Source organism: Piliocolobus tephrosceles, chromosome 17, assembly GCF_002776525.5.
Source record: "Piliocolobus tephrosceles isolate RC106 chromosome 17, ASM277652v3, whole genome shotgun sequence".
In the NCBI taxonomy this organism is placed as follows: domain Eukaryota; kingdom Metazoa; phylum Chordata; class Mammalia; order Primates; family Cercopithecidae; genus Piliocolobus; species Piliocolobus tephrosceles.
In genome coordinates, this window is record NC_045450.1 from 33249501 (window position 1) to 33275357 (window position 25857).

Consider the following 25857-nt stretch of genomic DNA (forward strand, 5'->3'; position numbering starts at 1 on the left):
ACACGTGGACATAGATAAGGGAACAGCAGACACTTGGGCCTACCTGAGGGTGTAGGACGGGAGGAGGGAGAGAATCAGAGAAAAGAATTATTGGGTACTAGGCTTAGTACCTGGGTGATGAAATAATCTGCACAACAAACTCCTGTGACATGAGTTTACCAATATAACAAACCTGCACATGTACCCTTGAACCTAAAAGTTTAAAAAATTAAAAAATATATCACACAGTACATAAATAAATGATTTCAGACACTCAAAAAAAAAAAAAATGTGGAAGTCTTCTGATGCCTAGGGCTTCCTGGTATTTTATCTATTGGACTTGTCCACACTGAGCTTCCAGCAATTCGTCAGTTACAGGTTAGGTTTCCCTACCTCAGCTCTGGTTCCCCGAGGTTTCAACCTGTGGGTTTCTGCTCCAGTACGTTGTGATTCTCTGAGAGGCTTCTAGTTTTCAAGGCTACCGTAGATCTGGGAGAGGGTATGGAAACAGAAAAGGCTAAAATGCACAAAACTCACTCTTCTTTCTGAGATGCAACTTTGCTTCTTGACTAGAAGCTCCTTTGTTGTTGAAACCTGGTGGTTAATTTTCGAAGCCTAGAAAAGTTGATTTTTTTTTTGTCCTTTGTTGCCAATGTCCTTATGGCTTTCATAGAAAACTGAATTTTTGGAAAACTGCACCATTCTAGAATTACTTCTCTCTATCCTGCATTTTAATTCTACATATAATTTAAACACCAAGAAACATTATTATTATTTTATACAGTCAGTGTCCATTTACATTTAATCATATACTTACCTTTCTGCTGTTTGTCATTCTTTCTTGCATTCTTATGCCTTTCTGTTCAATAATTTATCTTCTATTGAAGAGCCTCCTTTAGTATTTCTTTAATTATTTTATTTTCATCTTTATTTGAGACAGGGTCTCGCCCTTTTGCCCAAGCTGGAGTACAGTGGTGCAATCTTCGCTCACTGCAACCTCTGCCTCCCAGGTTCAAGGAATTCTCTCATGCCTCAGCCTCCCGAGTGGCTGGGATTACAGGCATGAACCACCACACCCAGCTAATTTTTTTGTTGTTGTTGTATGTTTAGTAGAGCTAGGGTTTCAACATGTTGGCCAGGCTGGTCTCAAACTCCTGACCTCAAGTGATTCACCCACCTGGCCTCCCAAAGTGCTGGGATTACAGGCATAATAAGCCACTGCACCCAGCTCAGTATTTCTTTTATTCCTATCTACTAGAAATAAGTTCTCTCAATTTTTGCTTGTCTGAAATATTTGCATTTCTTTTTTTTTTTGAGACAGAGTCTAGCTCTATTGCCCAAGTTGGAGTGCAGTGGTATGATCTCGGCTCACCACAACCTCTACCTTTCAGGCTCAAGCAATTCTCATGCCTTAGCCTCCCAAGTAGCTGGGATTACAGGCACGCACCATCATGCCCAGCTAATTTTTGTATTTTTAGTAGAGATAGGCTTTCGCCATGTTGGCCAGGCTGGTCTCAAACTCCTGGCCTCAAGTGATCCGCATGCCTCGGCCTCCCAAAGTGCTGAAATTACAGGTGTGAGCCACCACGCCTGGCCTCATTTCACCTTCATTTCTGAAAGAACTTTTCATTGAGAATAGAATTCTAGGTTGGCTGTTGTTTTGCTTGAGCTTGTAGGAGCCAAGGAAAACTTCTGTGTCCTCCAGAGGTTCGCTGAAAATGAACTAGCAGGTTAATAGGGAAAGAAGGTGTACGAAATTTTTGTAGCATGTACAAACATGGAAGCCATACACAAAATGTAAGATGTGAAGAGGGGACAGGCCTAAATACTCTCTTCTTAGGGGAGAGACATATGGAGTGGGGAGGCAGATATTATTTTGTAAATGATTCTCTTTGGAAGCTGGTTGGGACATGACTGGAAAGTGAAGGGCAGAACAGCACAGGAACACAGGTTGTCCTACTATGCAAAGAAAGTCTCCTAAATAATGTCTTAGAGTTGCTATGAGAAGAATTGATGAAGGCTGGGCACAGTGGCTCACACCTGTAATTCCAACACTTTGGGAGGCCGAGGCATGTGAATTACCTGAGTCAGGAGTTTGAGACCAGCCTGGCCAACGTGGTGAAACCCTGACTCTACTAAAAAGTACAAAAATTAGCCAGGAGTGGTGGCAAGCACCTGTAATTCCAGCTTCTCGGGAGGCTGAGGCCTGAGAATCCCTTGAGCCTGAGAGGTGGAGGTTGCAGTGAGCCGAGGTCGTACCACTGCACTCCAGCCTGGGCAACAAGAGTGAAACTGTCTCAAATAAACAAAAAAAAAGAATTGATGAAAAGTTTCTCTGGCCATGGTGTTGACTTCCAGCCTCTTCTCTTTGCCTGTGGTTAATCTTTCCTGATTATTTAATGAGATTCCTAGGGAGGGGGCCTTAATTGTATTTCATTTGGAAAGGAGCTTTCTTAGTTGGGTAAGGAAATTCCAGAGAGAGTGCTTTGGGGAAGAGGATGGGAGAGACAGGAATGTCGGGGCAGAGGGGTGAGGGGGAGGTCAAAAACAGCCCTTGTTTCTGAGGCTTATTTCTGAGGCTTTTCAATTTTCAAAGCACTCAGCATGCCGGAGTGCCATATTTTGGGGAATCGTTTTCTGAGCCACCACAAGCTCCACAAATATTCCATTGGATTATTCTCTAGGCTTCCAAACTTTCTGCTGAATAACTGTTAGTTAATTATTACTCTTTTGAAAATGATGTGTCCTTTTATTCTGTGGTCGCTTTTATGAGGCTTTGTCTTTCATTTTCTGCAGTTTTAGTATGGCTACTTGTGTCAGATTTTTTAGTATTCATTCTAGTTGACATTCATGGGGTTTCTTGGGTCTGTGACTTGATATCTTCTATCACTTGGCAGTAGGCTCTTCAAACATTGCCCCTTTCCCGTTCTTTTTCTCTCCTTCTGAAATCCCAATTACATGTATGTTTGACCTTTTCACCATGTCCCATGTGTTCCCTAAGTTTTTTACTGAATGCTGGGCATTGTGTATACAAAATTATGGAGATAATTTGAGGCTCTTATGATGTTACTTTTCTCCAGAGAGGATAATTTTTGATTCTGGCAAGCAGTTTGAATAAATACAGATTACCCTAATCTAGTCTGAGCCTGATTTGGTTTGAAATCAAATTTTAGTCTTTAGAAGGATCAGGTTATTTTCATTTTACCTTTATTCCTAGGGTGTAGGTCTTCTGGGATCCTAATTGGAGCTCTGGGGTCTTTATTCCTCTACAGTGAAAACTGAACTTCAAGTTTTGTCTCGTTAGTGATGCGCGAGACTGCTGAGAATACTGCTCAGCTTTCAAGCTGCCAGGCTCAAAGCTACATATGCATCAGCTAAGACCCCAAGGGGAGTGCTTCTGAGCCTCTTAGCTTAGCCCCGTGGTGCTTATGAATTGGCTAATGATTCAATGGGGAGCCAGGCATCATGCCAGCCTCACTTCAACGCACTCGTTTTTCTCAGAGATTTTGGTTTTTTAGATACCTGTTATCTGCAAACAAGCAAAAAACACAAGTAAATAAACTTTTTATTTTGAAATAAAAGTTGCAAAATAGGATAGAGTTCCTATACATCCTTCATCCAGTTGTTCCTGGTGGTTAACATCTTGCCTCGCTAGCTGTGTTACATTTAGTAAACTGAAGTTAACATTGATACGGTGCTATTAGCTGAACTGTAGACTTCTTTCAGATTTCACCAGGCTTTTCATGATGTCCTTTTTCTATTCCAATGTAGAATCCAGGGTATCATGTTATGTTTATCTGCCATATCTCCTTAGTATCTTATGGTCTGTTACAGTTGTTATCAGTCTTTTCGTTTTGTTTTGTTGTTTATGACCTTGAGAGTTTTGAGAAGTACTGGTTAGGTATTTTGTAGAATGTCCCTCAGTTTGGGCTTGCCCGATGTTTTCTCAAGATTAGACAGGATCACGAGTTTGGGAGAGAAATGACAGAGATGCTAAGTGCTCTATGGATTGCATCATATCAGAGAGTACATGATGTAAACATGACTTTTTACTAATGGTTTCAACTTTGATAACTTAGTTGTGAAAGCTGATTACACAAATTGGGTCATTCTTGTCATACACAACTAAATCAGAGTTGAGGGGCTGTGGGAAAAAGCACTGGAGGCACATAGCATTGCTCCAAGAATTGAATTATCTGAAAGCCCAGCTGCTAAAACTGCCTGTAACTTGAAGACCAATTTTACCTAGCAGCTGCTGAAATAACCTGCTGTGACTATAAGACTAGTTTTACCCACGATGTCACTCTCTAGTGCTTGCCAGTTACCCAGAGCTTCTCTAATGCCAGTGAGTTTTCTTTCAAAACAGTCCATAACATATATATATATATTTTTTTTTTTTTTTTTTTGAGACGGAGTTTCATTCGTGTTGCCCAGGCTGGAGTGCAATGGCACGTTCTCAGCTCACTAGAACCTCCACCTCCCGGGTTCAAGCAATTCTCCCACCTCAACCTCCCAAGTAGCCGGGACTACAGGCACCTGCCACCACACCTGGCTAATTTTTGTATTTTTAGTAGAGATGGGGTTTCACCATGTTGGCCAGGCTGGTCTCACACTCCTGACCTCAAGTAATCCCAAAGTGTTGGGATTACAGGCGTGAGCCACCACGCCTGGCCAACATTTATCTTTTTAATAAAGCCCCCAATCTTTTCTTTGTTCTGCAGACAAGCCAGAAACCATCTAGTCTATGTGTATGCCCTGAACTGCAATTCTTGCTTCCCAAAATAAAAAGTTAATTTTAGAGATTTGTCTCTACATTTTATTTTGACTTTGACATAGTTAAAGCAGTGTCTGCCAGATTTCTCCAGTAAAGTTATGTTTTCTCCTTTCTGCACTGTATACTTTGGAAGTGGGTCTCTGAGAATGGCCCCCATACAAGGAGATTTAAGCTTCACCCACTGTAAAGACAAATATCTATTTATCTAATTTGGAATTTTTTCTCTATGGACAATTTGTTGCTCAAATAGTTTTTTACTTTTGTTTTCATGAAATCAGTATTTCTAGTTGTTCAGTGCAAGCGTTGGTCTAATACAAGCTAGTTTGCTGTGACTATAGAAACAGAAGTCTGCTGCATTTGTTCTTTTTTTTTTTTTTTTTTTTTTTGAGACGGAGTCCAGGCTGGAGTGCAGTGGCGCCATCTCAGCTCGCTGCAAGCTCCGCCTCCTGGGTTCACACCAGTCTCCTGCCTCAGCCTCCCAAGTAGCTGGGACTACAGGTGCCCGCCAACACGCCTGGCTAATTTTCTGTATTTTTAGTAGAGACGGGGTCTCACCGTGTTAGCCAGGATGGTCTCCATCTCCTGACCTCGTGATCCACCCGCCTCGGCCTCCCAGAGTGCTGGGATTACAGGCGTGAGCCACTGTGCCCGGCCGCATTTATTCTTAAGACATATATGTTTAGAGAAAGTTAGTAAAAGCAATTATCTCTGGCATCTGTGGAAAATGAGATTATATGTGTCTGTGTGCGTGTGTGGTGGATTTTCACTTTCTGTAGTTGTATATATTTGCATATTTTATAACAAGCACATATTTTATTTTACAATCAGTAAAATAATGATGGTTTATCAATTTTATAAAAATAACAGAACAAAACAGGGGTCTTTACTTCTTAGGGGAGAGAAAAAAAATCTCTTTCCTCTACCCATCTTAGGTTTTCCAGCTGGGGCCCTGTAAATTACATTGACAAAGGCAGATTAACAAGGCAGAAACAAACAGAAGTTTATTAATGCAGGCATTGCACATACCTGCGGGAGAACCCAGTGATGAGAAACTCCAAGGGGTGGTTACAATGTGGGGTTATAGAGCATCTTAACAAAAAGAAAATAAAGTTTTGGAAAATGACAAGACAAAGGAAAAGGATTTTGAGCTTCTAGTAAAATGTGCACAGGCAAATACATGGGAAAAACTATTGCAGGATAAGGACTAGTTAGTGAGGTTTACTATGTTGATTCCTCTGGTGCCCTGTGGGCTAAGGGTCTAGCATTGTTTCCAGTGATTAATTTCTGTCCTTTGCAGTAGAGAGGAGAGGGAGGATATCTTAACAAACTTTTATCCTGCTTTTAGGCAAATAGAGGGAGGGCAGAGAGCTTTTTTGATCTTTTTCTTTTTCTTTTTTTTGAGGCAGAATCTTACTCTGTCACCCAGGCTGGTGTGCAGTGGTGTGATCTCAGCTCACTGCAACCTCTGCCGCTGGGGTTATGCGATTCTCATGCCTCAGCCTCCCCAGCATCTGGGACTACATGCGTGCACCACCACGTCCAGCTAAGTTTTGTATTTTTTTTTCTTTTCAGTAGAGACCAGGTTTCGCCATGTTGGCCAGGCTGGTCTTGAACTCCTGACCTCAAGTCATCCACCTACCTCGGTCTCCCAAAGTCCTGGGATTACAGGTGTGAGTCATCATGCCCAGCCAGAGAGCTTTTCTTTTATCTGCTTCTTCTCAGTTATCTTGAGCTCAAAATCATCTTTATGATGAAGTGGCATATTTTGGGGTGACATATTCTGCTACCCTTCAGCTCCCATGATCTAGGACCGTGTCTCTCAGTGAGGGGAAAAATTGAAGTTCACTGTTCGGATTATTTAGCTCAGAGTTACATATTTTTCCCATAAACTCCGCTATTTGGATGGTTGGGGCACAAGGAACTGTGCTCTTGGGTCAGTGTGCATAGTACCCTGGTACCCAAAAACCTGGGGTCTGGAGTTCAGATTCTGCATCTACCACTTACGACTGGCTGAGTAACCTTGACCAACATACTTACCTTTTTGTGCCTCTGTTTATCTGCTTCTGGGGTTATTGTGAGGAATAAATGAGATAACGAATGTAAAACATTTTGCATAGTACCTCTGCCACCAAGTGCTCATTTCATGTTAACGATGATTATCATTAGGAATCAAACGTAGGCTTAGAGGGGAGTCAGTCCTGAGCTTGATGGTCCTAGACCCCTCTCTGAACTGAATCCCCCCTTTGGAGCCCTGCCTGCTTTCATGGGTTGTTCAGATCTGATTTTCTCTATAAATTTGGTTGCTAAGAAAGAGTGCAATTTTCCATATTGACTAAGCATTTAAAAATATGTATGTAAAATCACAGAGTTAGGAACAAGTCCAAGCCCTGGGGGTTTGCTTTTCACCCTTTGTTCTTTAACAGTGATTTTTTTTTCTTTTTAAAATCAAATAAACAAGCCAGCCAACACTTTTCAGTCTCACCATGATCTCTCATAGTCTAGAATAAGGTCTGGTCCCCCAAGGGCCTGGAGCTGAGCCCAGTACCTGGAGGGTGTCAGGCTGTGGTGATGGAGGATGCTGACGCATCTGACACCAGCAGGTGCTGGGACAGGTGAGGCCCATGTGTGGATGAACATAAGGCATCAGGGGACCCGTTGAACGCTACATTTGTGGTGGAAAAGCACTGAACGGCCTCTGCAACGTGATTAGCTGATTAGTTCACTGGGAGCTTGTTTTGTTCCTATTATGGAGACTAATCATGTGTTGTTTGAATGTGTTAGATGTTCCAGCTCCAATAAAGACACGAGTGACCATGAATAAATAAAATGTATTTGCATTTCTAAGTAGTGGGTTGGAATTTTATAATTTTCTATTTCCCCAGCAGCATCTCATTATCCTGAAGCCTCTCCTGCCCTGTTTGCTAGATTCTAGACACAGGGTTTCATGCAAAAGAACAAATTTTCAGGCTGCAAAATGAAAAGACTGAATGTTGTCAACAAACCTGGGCTTTCATGGCCTTGATCTGTAATGTCTGTGGACAAATTGGTTGTATTCCAGGCATTGTGTTGAGTTTTCTTTTTCTTTTTTTCTTTTTTTTTGAGATGGAGTTTCGCTCTTGTCACCCAGGCTGGAGTGCAGTGGTGTGATCGTGGCTTACTGCAGCCTTCACCTGCTGGGTTCAAGTGATTCTCCTGCCTTAGCCTCCTGAGTAGCTGGGATTACAGGCGTGCACCACCATGCCTGGCTAATTTTTGTATTTTTAGTAGAGACAGAATTTCACCCTGTTGGCCAGGCTGGTGTCAAACTCCTGACCTCAGGTGATCTACCCACCTCAGCCTCCCAAAGTGCTGGGATTACAGGCATGAGCCACCACACCTTACCTGTGTTGAATTTTAGACACATGACCTCATTTCCTCCTCCCCTCAGATCTGGCCAGTGATGGTGGCTCACCTAGCACTTTGGGAGGCCGAGGCGGGTAGATCACCTGAGGTCAGGAGTTTGAGACCAGCCTAACCAACATTGTGAAACCCCGTCTCTACTAAAAATACAAAAATTAGCCGGGTGTAGTGGCAGGTGCCTGTAATCCCAGCTACTCGGGAGGCCGAGGCAGAAGAATCCCTTAAACCTGGGAGGCAGAAGCTGTAGTGAGCCATGATTTGCACTCCAGTCTGGGTGACAGAGTGAGACCCTATCTCAAAAAAGAAAAAGAAAAAAAATCTGATTATGTGCTTAAAGAAAGTAGAAGCAAAAATCATCAACATCTGTCTCTTACATAGGAGAGTTGCTTTTGAACCAAAAGACTGCTTTTTGGACATGAGCAGTATGTTAGCCCACACATGGCTCCTGACTGCATCTCTGCTTGCTCCTGCCCTGAGTTGTTTTTGTTCACCTTTCTAACACTGGGTTATAGATCAATAGGTTTGTATGCCTGCTGTGCAGTAATAGACCCATTATGCTGAGACAACAGGGTTTGCAGCAGAGAAAGAGTTTAATGATCATAGGGCACTGAACAAGGAGAGCGGGGGAGACCCTCAAATCCATCTCCCTGAGAATTTCTGTGCTGGGTTTTTCCTAAGGGGATCACAGAGGTGAGGCATTGGAGTACTGGGGTCATTGATTGGCCGAGGTAAGGTGGATGAAATCATCAGAATGTGGAAATAGCATTCTTTGGTGAGTCAGCTTCTTGTGGGGTCCTTCAGACCCCTGAATCAGTTTCACCAGCGTGCAAGACCTGAAGGGATCTCTCGAAAGGAAAACTTAACATTTCATAATGTTCAAGTTGTTACCTATAGAGCAGTTAAGGTGATCAATAATCCTGTGACAGGGTCTATGGGATTCTAGGACAATAGGCACCAAACGACCCTGAGGAAGCAGCTCAGAGAGGAGTTGACTTGGTGATGAATGCTGAGTGTGCAGCAAACTGGGTTTGTTTTCCTTTCTCTTCATGCTGTCTTCCCTGATTTTTTTTTTTTTTTTTTTTTTTGAGATGGAGTTTCACTCTTGTTTCCCAGGCTGGAGTGCAATGGCATGATCTCGGCTCACTGCAACCTCTGCCTCCTGAGTTCAAACAGTTCTTCTGCCTCAGCCTCCTGAGTAGCTGGGATTACAGGTGCTCACCACCATGCCCTGCCAGTTTTTTGTATTTTTAGTAGGAATGGGGTTTCACCATGTTGGCCAGGCTGTTCTCGAACTCCCGACCTCAGATGATCCACCCACCTTGGCCTCCCAAAGTGCTGGGATTACAGGCGTGAACCACTGCGCCCAGCTGCCTGATTAATTTTATAAAGTTTATAAGGACACCAGTTCAGTGTCCAACAATTCAATTCAATTTTGACACTATCTACCTGGAGTTAGCATCAGATTCCACAAGTTATGGGCTCAGTACCACAAGGCTGTCCCCACCTCGGAAGCCAATCACAAATCCTACACTTCTGAAAGTTCCCATGACCCCCTTCTCAGGTTTGATGGTTCAGCAGCTCAGGAGAGCCCTTTATTTACAATTACTGATTTGTTATAAAGGATACAACTCAGCAACAACCAGATGGAAGAGATGAATAGGGCAAGATATAGGGGATTGGGTGTGAGCCTCTGTGCTCTCAGGTGGCACCGCCCTCCAACACCTGGATGTGTCCACCACTCCCAAAGCTCTCTGAATCCCGTTGTTTAGGGGTTTCTTATGGAGATTCCATTACACAGGCAAGATTGATTAAATTGTTGGTCACTGGTGATAAAACTGTATCTCTAGCCCCCATCCCCTCTCTGGAGTTCAGGAAGTAGGGCTGAAAGTGCCACAACTCTAACCATGCTTAGGTCTTTCTGGAGACAAGCCCTCAATTCAAAGCTATCTAAGAGCCCCCACCACCAGTCACCTCACTAGTATACAAAAGACACTTGCTACTGTGGTCCTGGCTACTGGGGAGGCTGAGATGGGAGGATGCCTTGAGCCCAGAAGTTTGAGGCCAGCCTGGGCAATATAGGGACACCCCATCTCAAAACAAAAAAAAAGACACTTATCACTCCAAAGATTCCAAGGATTTTAGGAGCTGTGTGCCAAGAACCAGGGACAAAGGCCAAATCTTTATCCTTTATTTTATCGCAGTTAAGTTCCCCCAGTCAGTCAGGAAAGGCAGCAGAGGCTCTGAGGATGAGGTGCCGTGGGCAGCTTAGGTCCTTGATCCCAGCTGCTTTGTCTTCTGTTAACTTTTTCTTTTTAATGAATAACGACTCATTATGTTGCCCAGGCAGGTCTCAAACTCCTGGCCTTAGGTAATCCTCCTGCCTCAGCCTCGAAAGTGTTGGGATTACAGATGTGAGCCACTGCGCCTACCTGATGTTTTTTTATTTGTATCAGGCTTTTAGTGTCTCGGAAATGTCCCCTGCTTATTGGTCAGCACAAATGTGAGAGGTTATTTCTCCAATTGCAGCAAGCACAAACTGGGGGTAGGGGGATTCCCTTTTGGTGGGAATCAGGCAGCAGGAAGATTCTAGGACTAGAGCTTGGCTTCTGTAACTTGGGTTGGGACCAGAAGCAGGCACAGGGAGTAGGTGATTGAAATACAAGATACAAATGGGCTAGGGGAACAGGTACTTCTGTCCTTTATCTTTAGTTAAAATATTTCCCCAATATTCCTTATTTTATTATTTATTTTTATTGATTATTAATTTTGAGATGGAGTCTCTCTCTGTCGCCCAGGCTGGAGTGCAGTGACACGATCTCAGCTCACTGCAACCTCCGCCTCCCAGTTTCAAGCGATTCTCCTGTCTCAGCCTTCCGAGTAGCTGGGATTACAGGCGCCCACCACCACACCTGGCTGATTTTTGTATTTTCAGTAGAGATGGGGTTTCATCATATTGGTCAGGCTGGTCTCGAACTCCTGACCTCAGGTGATCCACCCACCTTGGCCTCCCAAAGTGTTGGGATTACAGGTGTGAGCCACTGTGCCTCTCCCCGACATTTCTTAAGGGATTTTTTGGTTTTCTTTTGAGGTAAGGCCTTGCTCTGTCACCCAGGCTGAAGCAGTGGTGTGATCATAGCCCACTGCAGCCTCTGCCTCCTCAGTTCAAACTATCCTCCTACCTAAGCCTCCCAGGTAGCTGGGACTACAGTCACACACTCCCACATCCAGCTAATTTTTGTATTTTTGATAGAGATGGGGTCTCATCATGTTGCCAACGCTGGTCTTGAACTCCTGGGCTCAAGCAATCCTTCCATCTTGGCCTCCCAAAGTGCTGGGATTACAGGCATGAATCTTTCCCCAATATTTCTTTAGTCTAAGAGCAAGACCTACTTTTCTCATAATAAAGGCAAGTGGATGTGTCATCTTGGGTATTTATGCTGACGGATAGTAAGTTGGTGTATACACGAGGAGTTTAGTTCTATTACAGACATCTCTTGCTTAACACATGGATCAAGCACTACTTTCCAATCAAAACTATCTGAACAGGCAGAAACTGAAGAAATTCTGAGTGTCTAATGAACCAGTGTGAGCAGACTGACTGGCTTGCAGGGCAAAATTAATCAGTTTGGAACTTTGCTTATTGGGCAAAATCTTAGCAGAAAACTCTCCCACTACTTCAGTTCAATCACTAGATAGCATTTTCTCTAGTGAATAATACTGGACATTCACATGGGCTTATAACCATCCTATAGAACATACTGTGTTAACATTCCCTTTTTAGAACTTGATAATTTTTAAAGACTCAGCTTCTTCAATAAAAGGCTGAGATTAGATTATGGGTTTTCCTTTTTCTTCTTTCTTCTTCTTTCTTCTTTCTTCTTCTGCTTCTTCTTTTTTTACAGGTGTGCACCATCACACCTGGCTAGTTTTTTATTTTTTGTAGAGACAGGGTCTCACTATGTTGCCCAGGGTGGTCCTGAACTCCGGGCTCAAGCTGTCCTCCCACCTCAGCCTCCTGAGTAGTTGAGGCTATAGGTGCATACCACCACACCGGCTAAATAATTTTTTCTTTCTTTTTTTTTTTTTTTTTTTTGTGGATACTGGGTCTCACTCTGCCGCCCAGGCTGGAGCACAGTAGCAAAACCACAGCTCACTGTAGCCTTCATCTCTCAGGCTTAAGCGATCCTCCTACCTCAGCCTCCTAAGTAGCTGGGACTACAGGCATGCACCACCACCCCCAGCTAAATTATATTTTATTCATTCATTTATTTATTTATTTAGTAGAGATGGGGTCTCGCTCTGTTGCTAGGGCTGGTTCCAAATTCCTGGGCTCAACTGATCTTCCTTTCCTGGCCTCCTAAAGTGCTAGGATGGCAGCTGTGAGTCACTGTGCCCAGCTGGATTTTCCTTCTCAGCTCCTCATTTCATGGTCACCCTTTTAGGTGGGAGTTTTCCCCACATGCTGGCCTCCTTCTCTGTTCCTACAGAAATTCCAGATCTTCGAGAACATTCTTGTTTCCTCACCACAAGTAGTTTCAGGCTTTTGTTGCTTGTCTTACTTGTGAGAATCCCATCCCACCTCATCAGGGAAGCTCTAAATTTTGCACATGGGGTTGCATGTTATGTTATGTTTACCACCTTTGTAGGATCACCCCAGAGAGACCACTCTGTTTTATATCATTAAGAGGCAGAGTTTCATAAAGCCCTTTCCCATCATCCTTCAAGTAAGAGCTTTTCAAGTTTTGCTTCTATTCCTTCTGAGTTACCAGCTTTCCTCTTCTCTTTCAGATACAACGTACTGTGGTATATGTCACATCAAACTAAGGTGTATGTTCAGGTACAAGGCTCTGCAATGATTCTGTAACATCAACTATTAAACACCAATGGCCTAACTTTTTGGGCCCTTGAATTAATTTCCCTACTTTACTCAATATATTTAAAATGGCTTCCAAACTCATGCAATGGTGTGACCTAGAACATGACATTTTCTGCCAGAGCTCTATACTTTTCCATGATAAAACTACCTTGTTTAAACGTCCCATAAAGGAACACTTCAAATACATGTGCATATCACTACAAATATTGTGAAATAAAGCCCATCTTACAGAATTGAAAACAGACAAATAAGAAAACTTCCTTGACCTCATATTCCTTTCTACTTCTCATTTCTTTGTTTTCCTTTACATCTCAAAAGAGATGTTTATACTATGCTCATCAAGTCCTCCCATTCTCTCTTAAATATTCTCCAGCACAGCGTTTGCCTCTACCTGTTCACCAGAACTGCTTCAAGGTTACCAGTGACCCTGATGTGGCCACACTGAATGACTACTCTCAGCTCTTGTCTCACTTTGCCTTCAGGAGCGTTTGACAGTTGACTCCCCTCTTTCTTGCAAAGCTTTTCTTCACTCAGCTTCCAGAACCCTGTACTCTTGAGTTTTCCTCCTGTCTCTCTCGCTGCCTCTTCTCAGTCTCCTTTGCTTATTCCTCCTCAAAGCCCCAAGTCTTAAACTTTGGGGTGCCCCAGGTCTCAGTCTTTGGGATGTTTCTCTTCTCTGTCTTCACTCCCTTGGTGATCTCAATTAATTTGCTTTTTTTAAAAAAAAAAAAAGGTCTTGTTTTATTGCTCATGCTGGAGTGTAGCGTCATAATCATAGCTCATTGCAGCCTCAAACTCCTGGGCTCGGGCAGGCACAGTGGCTCACGCCTGTAATCCCAGCGCTTTGGGAGGCCAAGGCGGGCAGATCACCTGAGGTCAGGAGTTCGAGACCAGCTTGGCTAACATGGTGAAAGCCTGTCTCTACTAAAAATACAAAACTTAGACGGGTGTGGTGGTACATGCCTGTAATCCCAGCTACTTGGGAGGCTGAGGCAGGAGTATCACTTGAACCTGGGAGGTGGACGTTTCAGTGAGCCGAGATCGCGCCACTGCACTCCAGCCCGGGAGAAAGAGGGAGAGTTTGTCTAAACAAAAACAAAAACAAAAAAACAAAACACTCACACACAAAACAAAACAAAACAAAAAACCTCCTGTGCTCAAGCAATTCTCTTGCTTCAGCCTCCCAGGTAGCTGGACTACAAATGCACACCACTGAGCCTGGCTGATTTTTCTTAACATTTTTCTTTGTAAAGGTGGGTCTTGCTATGTTGCCCAGGCTGGTCTCAAATTCCTAGCCTCAAGCAATCCTCCCACCTTGGCCTCCCAAATGCTGGGATTACAGGTGTGATCCCTGAGCCTGTTCTCAATTAATTTCAGGACTTTAAATATCAACAATATGCCAATTACCCTTAGATTTATACCTCCAACTCAGGCCTGTCCCTTGATCTCCAGACACATCTGAACTCCTGATCAGTAATCCTAAGTTGGATATTCAGCTGATACCTCAGCATTAACAAGCACCCAAAGGAGACTCTTGATCTTCTTCGCCAAACCTGTTTCTCATTCAGCCTTCCTCTGAATAATGACAGTCAGCATTTACACAGTGCTTACTCCACGCTTTGCACTGTTCTAAGTGCTTTATGATAGTAACACATTCAAAACTCATGACAACTTTCTGAGATGGCTGTTATTACTATCTCCATGTCGTAGGTTAGGAAATTGAGGCATCAAAAGGTTAAATGACAAGAAATTAAGGATACAGGCATCATGTGGCAAAACCCCTTTAGAATATAAGCTCCATGAGAGTGGGAATGCTATGGTGACTTTTTTTTTTAGACGGTCTCTCTCTGTTGTTTAGGCTGGGTGCAGTGGCACCATCTCAGCTCACTGCAGCCTCAACCTCCCCGGCTCAAGGCATCTTCCCACCTCAGCTTCCCAAGTAGCTGGAACTACAGGTGTGCACCACCACGCCCGGGTAATTTTTGTATTTTTTTGTAGAGATGGGGTTTTGCTATGTTGCCCAGGTTGGTCTCAAAGTCCTGGGCTCAACTGAACCACCTACCTTGACTTCCCAAAGTGCTGGGATTACAGGCGTGAGCCACTGCGCCTGGCCACTGTGTGTCTTATTTGTTGCTGTAACCCCAGGTTCTAGTGGCTGGCACACAGTAGGTAATTAGTAAGTGGTTCCTGATCAATCAATGAATGGATGATTGTATACATTTAAAGTTACATATGAATTATTACAATCATAAGGCATCCAGTAAGCTGGAACACTTTGGCCCAGGGTGAACCACATGGCTTTCCAGGGCAGGCCATGGGTATCCAGCCAGCAGTAAATGAAGAGGCTGGCTTCTCTTGATAGTGACCCATGATCACTGGGGATCTGGATACACTGTTCCTTCCCACCCGTCTCCCTGTTTTGGGCCCTTAGGGATGGTTCAGGTTGCCCAGGCAGTTACTATCACATCTGTAGTGCTGCTGTGCCCGCCCCACTTTTTCAGCAGCACAATAATAGCTGGGTTTTTTTTCTTTTTTTTTCTTTTGGTCACTGACAGTATGCCTGAAACTCTGCTAAGTGCTCCATATGGCTTAACTGAATTATCTTATTAACCCTAAGTGTTAGACCCCCACCCCGCCACCCCTTTTTTTGAAACAGAGTCTCACTCTGTCCTCCAGGCTGGAGTGCAGTGGCATAATCTCAGCTCACTGCAACCTCCACCTCCTGGGTTCAAGGGATTCTCATGCCTCAGCCTCCCGAGTAGCTAGGATTACAGGCATAAGCCACCATGCTCGGCTAATTTTTGTATTTTTAGTAGAGACAGGACTCTACTTTTGTATTTTTAGTAGAGACAAGGTTTCACCCTGTTGGCCAGGCTGGTCCCAAACCCCTGACTTCAAGTGATCCATCTGCCTTGGCCTTCCCAAGTGCTGGGATTACAGGTGTGAGCCATCATGCCTGGCAGTGATAGGCCCTTTTATTAACACCATTTTCCAGTTGAGGAAACTGAGGCTGAGATGTGTTAAGTAACTTGTCCAAGATCACACAGCTAAGTAGCAGATTGTAAAGGACTTAGTCCATCCCGAGGCTGTCACTGACTGGTGAAGCCAAACTATTTCTCGTGATCTGAGTGGACAGAAAGGGAGGAAAGTGTGCTAGGGAGGTCTGTTCCCACATTCGCATCTCAACATCAGGAACCCAGTGATAATTCTAGCCCCAGTGATGGAAGATGCTGCTGCTCTACAACTCCAGTCTCCAGGTTCCATTTGCTTTTCTGTACTGACAAAATTGGTATTTCGTTTTGAGTAGGCACTGGGGATTACCCCTTTCTTTTTCAGAGTTCTTGAACTTCTTAGACTCCCAGGGTTGGGTAATCACTTTGGGTTGGTAGTTTAGAGGACACTGGAAACTTAGTGGGATTTGCATCCAGTCAGGCGTGTGTGCCTCGGGTAACACCATTACCAGGTAGCTCAAATGACCTCTCTAGCTCATTCCATCCCTCCTTCCTAAAAATGTGCCCACTGCACTGCAAGGTTAGCCACTGCCAGGAATGCTCACTGGGCAATTATCATCTTTACCATTTTTACACATTTCAACCTCGTTTGCAACCGGCCACTAAGCAGCCATTGTGGTTTAAACAACAATCCCCTTTGGACACAGACATAGGAATCAAAGCCTTTCACACCAAATGCTGGGAAAGTCTGTGATTTTGTTAACTAAGAATGCACTGTTTTCTGTTCTCCGTGTCTATGATTTTCACATTCCTGAGCACTGGCCAAGGGGGTTGTCCAAAATCATGTCAAACAGCATGACCATTGTTTACCTTTTTCTCCTTGGCAGTTTCAGCACTGACTTGCTCTTTTTGTTTGGCTTTGTTTAGAACAAGTAACAGGCAGTAAAGGAGCAAAATAGCAGGTCCCAATAGGGGTGACAAAATAATATCTTTTTCAGAGTTGAAAACAAATGTTCAAACAGAACTTTTACATGAATAGTCATAGCAGCACTATTCACAGTGGCCAAAAGGTGAAAACAACTCAAATGTCCATTAACACATAAGCAGATAAATTGTGGTATACACACACAATGGGATATTATCCTGTCATAAAAAGAAATGATGTACTGATACAGGCTACAAAATTTGTGAACCTTGAAAACATTATGCTAAGTGAAAAAAAAAATGGGCCAGACACAAACGGCCAATATAGTATGATTCTATGTAAAATATCCAGACTAGGCAAATCCATAGAGACAGAAAGCAGATGAATGGTTGCCAGAGCTTAGGGAAGGTGGAATGGGGATTGCTTAATGTGTACGGGGTTTCCTTCTGAGGTAGTGAAAATGTTCTAGAACTAGATGGTAGTAATGGTTGCACAATATTATAAATGTACTGTCACTGATGGTAAATTTTGTTATGTGTATTTTCTGTGTGTGTCAGACTGGTAATGTGTTGATGTTGTAACAGGCTTGAGGGAGTCACATCTCACACATGCACGTGAAAACCCAACGATCATGCTTATGAACTCCAACAGGATCATGTTATGTGGATCTTATCACACTTAAAAAACTTTCTTAGTAAAAAAGAGAAAGAAAATGTTTTCAGAGATCTTTGGGCATTAACTCAAATTAATAGTTACCCGAAACTCCCAAAAGAGAAAATTAACCAATTAAGACATTGGTTACATAGGAGTATATATTTGTCAGAACTCCTTGAATTGTACTTAAGATCTGTCTTTCACTCTATGTACATTTTACCTCACTAAAAATTTGGCCAATCAAAAGTAACAGAAAATGCAACTATACTACGTGCAAAAATAATCTATGAAGAGGTGATATTATGTTACCTACAAGATTGAATTATACAGCTTCTGGAAATCCAGGTAGCCATAGACAATGCTTTGTGGAGCTCTGGGAAGCCTACTGTAAAGCTATTTAAATTACCACTGAATTCTAGAAGGAATTGCAACGTGGAGTTGCAATTGGGGTAGACGTTCAGTGTCCCACAGGTCACGGCATGTTCCTGTTGCAGCTGCACCCAGATATTCACAGTGGTGGAGACCTTGCTTCCCAGTAACACTAAGTCTGAATGTAATTTCACTTAATGTTCTTTGGCTATAAAGCAGTCAATAATGAGAAGTATCCACTGCAAATAAAATTATTTACAGTTGTCACATGGGGCTAGCTCATCCATCACTATACCCCTACTTCACCAGTGCATAATATATAAAATCACATAGTATCTGACAAATGAATCAATGAAAGATTTTTCTCCTATTTACATTAGAAGCATCCAGTAAAACCATTCCCAAACAAAAATTTAACATTTAACCAACATTTAACAACTTCACCAAGTATGTCTTTATTTACTGAAATCTTGATACATAGAATTACAGTATCATAACTCTATTCTGTAAGCCCAGTTTCACATGAATTAGATTCCACAGTTCTTAAAAATCTCATTGAAATTAGAGGGTGATTGTGAAATCTTTTAGTTCCAAAGAAACTTCGTCTAGTTTTAGTCTTTGTTTGTTCCTTGCTGATACCAGATAGAAATAGGGTTATATGAATACCTTTTAAAATAGCGTAAGTCGGCCAGGCACGGTGGCTCGCGCTTGTAATCCTAGCACTTTGGGAGGCCAAGGCAGGTGGATCACCTGAGGTCAGAAGTTTGAGACCAGACTGGTCAACATGGTGAAACCCGTCTCTACTAAAAATACAAAAAGTTGCCAGGCGTGATGGCGCACGCCTGTAATCCCAGCTACTCAGGAGGCTGAGGCAGAAGAATTGCTTGAATCTGAGAGGTGGAGGTTGCAGTAAGCCGAGATCATGCCACTGTACTCCAGCCTGGGTGACAGAACAAGACTCTGCCTCAATAAACAAATAAATAACATAACATAAAAATAAAATGGCCTAAGTCTAACAGTCCCCCGAAAAAAGAAAAAAAATAGGGGCTGGGAGGGCTGGCTCACATGTAATCCCAGCACTTTGGAAGGTTGAGGGAGCAAAGGTCACTTGAGCCTGGGAGTTTGATACCAGCCTGGCCAAGACCCCATTTCTACAAAAAGTACAGAAATTAGCCAGGTGTGGTGGTGTGTGTCTGTGGTCCCAGCTACTTGGGAGGCTGATGTGAAGGAATCACTTGAGCCTAGGAGGTCCAAGCTGCAGTGAGCTGTGACCATGCCACTGCACTCCAGCCTGGGTGACAGAGCGAGACCTTGTCTCAAAAAATAAATAAATAAAAATACATAAAATAAATAAAAGTACAAACTCTAGGTAAAACAAAAGCTGATAATGAAACTTAAAAACATTTCTGAGCTCTGCAGTGAACAATGTTTATACTGTCGTAATATAAATTCTGTTTATTAAATTTCAACTTTAAGAATCTGTAGTTAGGCCGGGTGCAGTGGCTCACACCTGTAATCCCAGCACTTTGGGAGGCCGAGGCAGGCAGATCACCTGAAGACAGGATTTCAAGACCAGCCTGGCCAACATGGTGAACCCCGTCTCCACTAAAAGTACAAAAATTAGCCAAGAATGGGGGCATGTGCTTGTAATCCCAGTTACTTGGGAGGCTGAGGCAGGAAAATCGCTTGAATTTGGAGGTTTAGTGAGCCAGTATCTTGCCACCACAGTCTAGCCTGGGTGACAGAGTGAGACCCTGTCTCAGAAAAAAAAGGCTAGGCGCGGTGGCTCAAGCCTGTAATCTCAGCACTTTGAGAGGCCGAGATGGGTGGATCATGAGGTCAGGAGATTGAGACCATGCTCTACTAAACCCCATCTCTACTAAAAAAAATACAAAAAACTAGCTGGGCGAGGTGGCGGGTGCCTGTAGTCCCAGCTACTCAGGAGGCTGAGGCAGGAGAATGGCGTAAACCCGGGAGGCAGAGCTTGTAGTGAGCCGAGATTGCGCCACTACACTCCAGCCTGGGCCACAGAGCCAGACTCTGTCTCAAAAAAAAAAAAAAAAAAAGGGAAAGAAAAAAACCTGTAGTTAGACAACATATAGATGTAATTTTGATTATAGGACAGAAAATAAATGCTATTCACTTTGTCAATCTAAAATTAAATTTCAAATTATAGAAGTTGAAAAGTAAAAGGGAGAAGAACTCAAAGTGTGTGACAGGCTGACATTCCCATCTCACGAAACAGGAACCAAGAGACACTACATAATTAACAGAATTAGAAGTAAAACTGTTAGCATATGACCAAAGTTACTGGAGCAGACACACTACATAACCAATATTTATTCCCCTTACTTCCTTGTAACAGGACCCTAGTTTTGTTCAGGACATCAATATGTAATGATGATATGTAATGGATCATTCAGAAACCAGTGAATCTTAACCCTGGCCGCACATTGCAACCACCTAGAAGAGATTATAATTTAATTGGTCCAGGGCAAGTTTTCTCAAACTTGACACTTCTGACATTTTGAACAGAATAATTCTGTGTTGTTGGGGGCTGTTGTGTGTGTTGTAGGGTGTTTTACGCCATCCTGGCCTCTAGCCACTTAGTGGTGGGAGCACCTCGCCCCAGTTACAAGAATCAAGACTGTATACAACATTGCCAACTTGCCCTTGGTTGAGAACCACTGAACCTAGGATAAGACTATGTTCAGAGATGTACACTTAAAATATCCCTAGGAGATTCTAATATGTAACCAGGATTGAGAACTATTGCTATAAGCCAATTAGTCAATCCAGTTTCTTGTAGGTTTTTCCAGGTTCCCTTGCTTCTCTGTATGGTCATATGACTTAGTTCTGGCCAGTGAGATTTAAGTGGAAGTTTGCTTTGCTAGAGGGTTTGTGAGAGGAGGTCTAAGAAAGCTTGTACTTTATTGATGAAAGGTGACAGACATAGCTTCTGTTTCTTGCCTATTCTCCTCTTTTTCCTGTTTGTATGAAGCTGTGAATGTTTGGAGTTGTGGCCATCATCTTGTAATCAAATGAAGACAAGCATGAATATAAAAACTAGCCTGTTAAGGATGGCAGAGAGGAAAGACAGGAAAGGCATAAAATAAAAATTTTATTTAAATTTCTATTTTATTTTAAACTGAGTCCCTGCTGGCAGTTTTTGGCAACTGAACCAACAATAAGCAGGACTTGTTAAGTGAGTACAAATTTCTTTGTGTTTAAGCTGCCGTAGGCAGTTTTTTGTCATCTGAGTGAAAATCAATCACAATTACTACAGTTACAAATGTAATCAAAGGAAGAAGTAAAAACAGATACTCAACTGGTAGGATGGAAATGGGAAGGAGAGAGAATACTGTAAACAAGCTATATCTTCATTTCTCATAACAGGAAGTATAAAGGGATAAATAAAAACAGTTGCATATATATCCAAAAGAATTGAAAACACACGTGCACACACACACTTATATACGAACGCTCACAGCAGCGTTATTCATAACAGCCCAAGGTGGAAACAGTCTAAATGTCCATCAACTGATGAATGGATAAACGAAATGTAGTCTATACATAAAATGTAGTCTATACATACATTACTTTATGACTAGCCATCATAAAGTACTGACACACCGACGACATGGATGAACCCTGAAATCACTACACTAAGTGACAGAAGCCAATCATACAAGGTCACATACTGTGTGATTCCATTTATATGAAATGTCCAGAAAAGGTAAATCTACAGAAACATAAAGCAGATGGGCCTGGCGCGGTGGCTCACGCCTGTAATTTCAGCACTTTGGGATACCGAGGCAGGCAGAGCATTTGAGGTCAGGAGTTCAAGACCAGACTGGCCAACATGGTGAACCATCACCTCTACTCAAAATACAAAACATTAGCCGGGCGTGGTGGTGTATGCCTGTTATCCCAGCTACTCAGGAGGCTGAGGTAGGAGAATCGCTTTTGCTCGGCCAGTGTGCTCCCGAAGCCGGCTGTGGGCCGCGGCTCTGCTGGGATTAGGCTTCACGGTGGCGCGGCCACTGTCCGGGATACTGAGGCGGCTCCTGAGGTCCAACGCCCGGAGCTGCAGCTCAGGGGTTCCGGTGATGCCGCCCCGCCCCGGCGAGTCCGCCCAAGCTGCCTGAGAGGAGCTGTCCAGGCGGAGGCAGTTCCTGCGGGAGCACAAGGCCCCCTTTTCCGCCCTCCTCACAGACAGCTTAGGCTGGCAGCACAGCTACCTGCGGATCTCCCTCAGGGAGAAGAGCAGCCTCATATGTCAGTACCGCATGCTCGAGGAGGGGTCCCTCTGACCCCCAAGGTCAACCTGCTGACCACAGAGAAGATCCTGACCCTTGCCTGGCTCTTTGTGAAGGAAGGCGTGGAAAAAGTTCCGGCTCATGGGCGGAGAGCCGCTCATCTAGCTGGACGTGATGGACACTGTGGCCCAGCTCCAGCAGCTGGAAGGGCTGAGGACCATTGGTGTCACCACCAACAGCATCAACCTGGCCCGGCTGCTGCCCCAGCTTCACAAGGCTGGTTTCAGTGCCATCAACATCAGCCTGGACGCATTGGGGCCTGCCAAGTTTGAGTTCATCGTCCGCAGGAAAGGCTTCCACAAGGTCATGGAGGGCATCCACAAGGCCACAGGCTATACAACCCTGTGAAGGTGAACTGCGTGGTGATGCGAGGCCTTAACGAGGATGAACTCCTGGACTTTGTGGCCTTGACCGAGGGCCTCCCCCTGGACGTGCACTTCATAGAGTACATGCCCTTTGATGGTAACAAGTGGAACTTCAAGAAGATGGTCAGCTATAAGAAGATGCTAGAAACTGTCCGGCAGCAATGGCCAGAGCTGGAGAAGCTGCCAGAGGAGGAATCCAGGACAGCCAAGGTCTTTAAAAATCCCTGGATTCCAAGGCCAGATCAGCTTCATCATGTCCATGTCTGAGCATTTCTGTGGGACCTGCAACCGCCTGTGAATCACAGCTGACGGGAACCTCAAGGTCTGCCTCTTTTGGAAACTCTGAGGTATCTCTACGGGATCACTGCAAGCTGGGGCCTCCAAGCAGGAGCTGCTGAGAACCATCCGGGCTGCCGTGGGCAGGAAGGAGCGGCAGCATGCAGGCCTGTTCAGTATTTCCCAGATGAATAACCGGCCCATGATCCTCATCGGTGGGTGACCCATGAAGTCGTTTTTGATGTTCCATGAATCCCCAGCAGCTAAGCCAAGCATTTCCTCCTGGGACCCCCTCCATGCGCAGGGTCTAAGATCCAGAATGAGTTTCTCTAGCCAGATGGCCACTTTATGGAAAGGATACAGGGTTCCCCAGGCCCCTCTTCTAGCCCAGCAGCAGCTAGGGTCTGGCTCCTTTCAGAGACACTACACTTCCCATGCAGACTCAGATGCCAACTCAAAGTGCCTTAGCTCAGGTTCCTGGGCTCCTGCTGCCCTCTCAGGACCCCAGTTAACCTCAGAACAACTAACTCATGTGGACTTGGAAGGACAGGAAGCTATGGTAGATGTGAGCAGGAAGAGCGGGTGGCTGTGGCCTCAGCCATGGTCCTCCTGGGGCCTGTAGCCTTCAAGCTTGTCCAGCAGAACCAGCTCAAGAAAGGAGATGCCCTGGTGGTGGCCCAGCTGGCTGGAGTCCAGGCAGCCAAACTGACCAGCCAGCGGATCCGTCTGTGCCACCATGTGGTCCTGAGCCACGTTCCAGGTGCAGCTGGAGCTGGACAGCATGTGCCATGCCGTGGAGATCTGGGCATCTTGCCAGACTCGGGGCCCCCACCAGGGTGGAAATGGAGGCCCTGACCTCTGGTGCAGTGGCCGCCCTCGCTCTGTATGACATGTGCAAGGCTATCAGCAGGGACATCATGTTGGAGGAGATCAAGCTCATTAGCAAGACTGGCGGTCAGCGGGGGGACTTCCATCGGGCTTAGTTCCTGCCCTTCTCACCCATGGCCCAGCCAGGTCTGGAGATGGGATGCAATTTAAGCTGAGGGAAAGACATCAATTTCCTTTAATCACAGTCACTGTTTACCCTGAACACTAAACCTGAAGTCAGCCTGCTCTACTACTAGGCCTGCTGCTAGATGATCTTTAATGACTGATGGGGCTTCCTTTCTATAGGGAGGATACCAGCAGGCCCTTAAACCTTCCAGGACACTAAGGTCATGGGAGCTGGACTGCAACAAGCAATGCTAGATAACTGAGAAATCATGTTCTTTCTGGACTATTTCAGACAACCAGTCTCAGACAGTCCAGCCCAGAAATTTTCCTTCTCATTTTGGGTTTTCTCTTCTACTTTCCTGGGGAAAGATTAAGGGCTCATTAAGCAGAGGAACCCACTTTGAGGACAGCAAAGCACAAGCTTGCCTGAAGAATGCATCTCCCCAGCAGCTCTGCCTCCCTAAATCTGTAAAGCCACAGCCCTGCCCTGTCCTGACTTCATCGCTCCCTCTGCCCAAGTCTATGTCCCACCAAACTTGCAGCTTTTCAGCTTAACAGTTGCTTGGTCCTGTTGGCTCCCTTTCCTCAGGCCCCCTCCTCTGAAACAGGATGTGCACACGTGGACTACAGCCCTAAGGACTCCTGACGGACCACATAGCCCACACCTGGCCCTGCTCATGGCTGTTCCACCCACCCCTCCTTATTCTGGAGCATATCAGGGAAAGAAGAGTTGATGACAGATTGCCTTCACCCTCGGCGCACAAATAAAGCTACGATGCCAACTTTGCAGATGCAATAAATAAATAAATAAAGTAAGTAGATGACTAGTTGCCTAGGGTTGGGGGAGGGGCAATGGGGAATGATTGCCTAATAGATGTGGGGTTTCCTTTTGGCATGATGAAAACATCCTAAAATCAGATAGTGGTGATAATTTCACAACTTTATGAATATACAAAACCCCACTGAATTACATTCTTTAAAATGATGAATTTAATGGTATGTGAATTATACCTCATTAAATAAAAATAATAAAAAAAAAACACCTACAGAAACAGATTTATAAGCTGAGTATTAGAGGTATGGAAGGATCCACCAAAAGGCAAAGTTGAAAGACACTCCTTCTTAGGAGCAGGAAGAGGGCTTGGGAGGGCAATTGCATTTCATTATTAGTCCTTCTGGATCCTTTGATATATATATATAATTTTAAATGTGTCTGTATTACTTTGGTAAAAATTTTAAAGAAAATTTAAAGGAAAAAAGTGACATAAGAATCTTTCTTTCTTTGTAGCCTTGGATAAGGTAGCAACTGGTGTAAGCAATAAATTTTCTCTCTTATTTCCAGGCAAGCTGCCAAATTAAATCCCTTTCTTTTCCTGCTGATGTCTGCCAACGTGGTGTCAGAGACTGAAAACTAGCTTCTAAGTAAATAGGAAAAAAGAAAAATAAAAAGCACAGTCTTAACTAAAATCACACATTTATAATTCTTCAAGCTCATGACTAACACAATGTTTTTCATAACCCTGAAAAAGTGAGGAGCATGTCATAACTCACAAATAACCTCTAAAACTATTTAAGAGCTTTTCAGCAAGAGAAAGGAGAGTGTTAAACAGCAATAACCTGTCACATCAATCCAGATCTAAATTCCAAACCAGTAGGACAAATGTACACAGCCACGTGTACATGAACTCTGCAGATATCAAAATAGAAGTTTATGCTTTCAACTGAGCAATGCATTTTCCTGGAGAGAACACTTTCTTCCTGCAAATGAGTATGAAAGGCCTCAAATCCAAGATTTCTGAGCAACTGCTCCTGAAAAATCCAGTTTCAACTCCTACAAAATGCAACTACAACTTAGAAACAAAATGCAGACATATTTTCTTTTCCTTTTTTTTTTTTTTTTTTTTTTTTTTTTGCGGGGGTTTTTGTTCTTTTTCCCGGGTGCTTGGGTGGTGGTGGCTGTTCCTGGCTCCCCGCCCC

General features: G+C 43.9%; 1 non-coding gene and 1 pseudogene across 1 annotated transcript; one reads left to right on the top strand and one right to left on the bottom strand.

Moving 5' to 3' along the window:
* LOC111524404 overlaps nucleotides 1-24151 on the top strand; it is a 47516-nt pseudogene extending 23365 nt beyond the window's left edge.
* LOC111524436 lies at nucleotides 17456-17558 on the bottom strand. Its single transcript, XR_002725788.1, has one exon. It is a non-coding gene; the product is annotated as a small nucleolar RNA U13 (small nucleolar RNA).
* Nucleotides 24152-25857: the final 1706 nt, after the last annotated feature.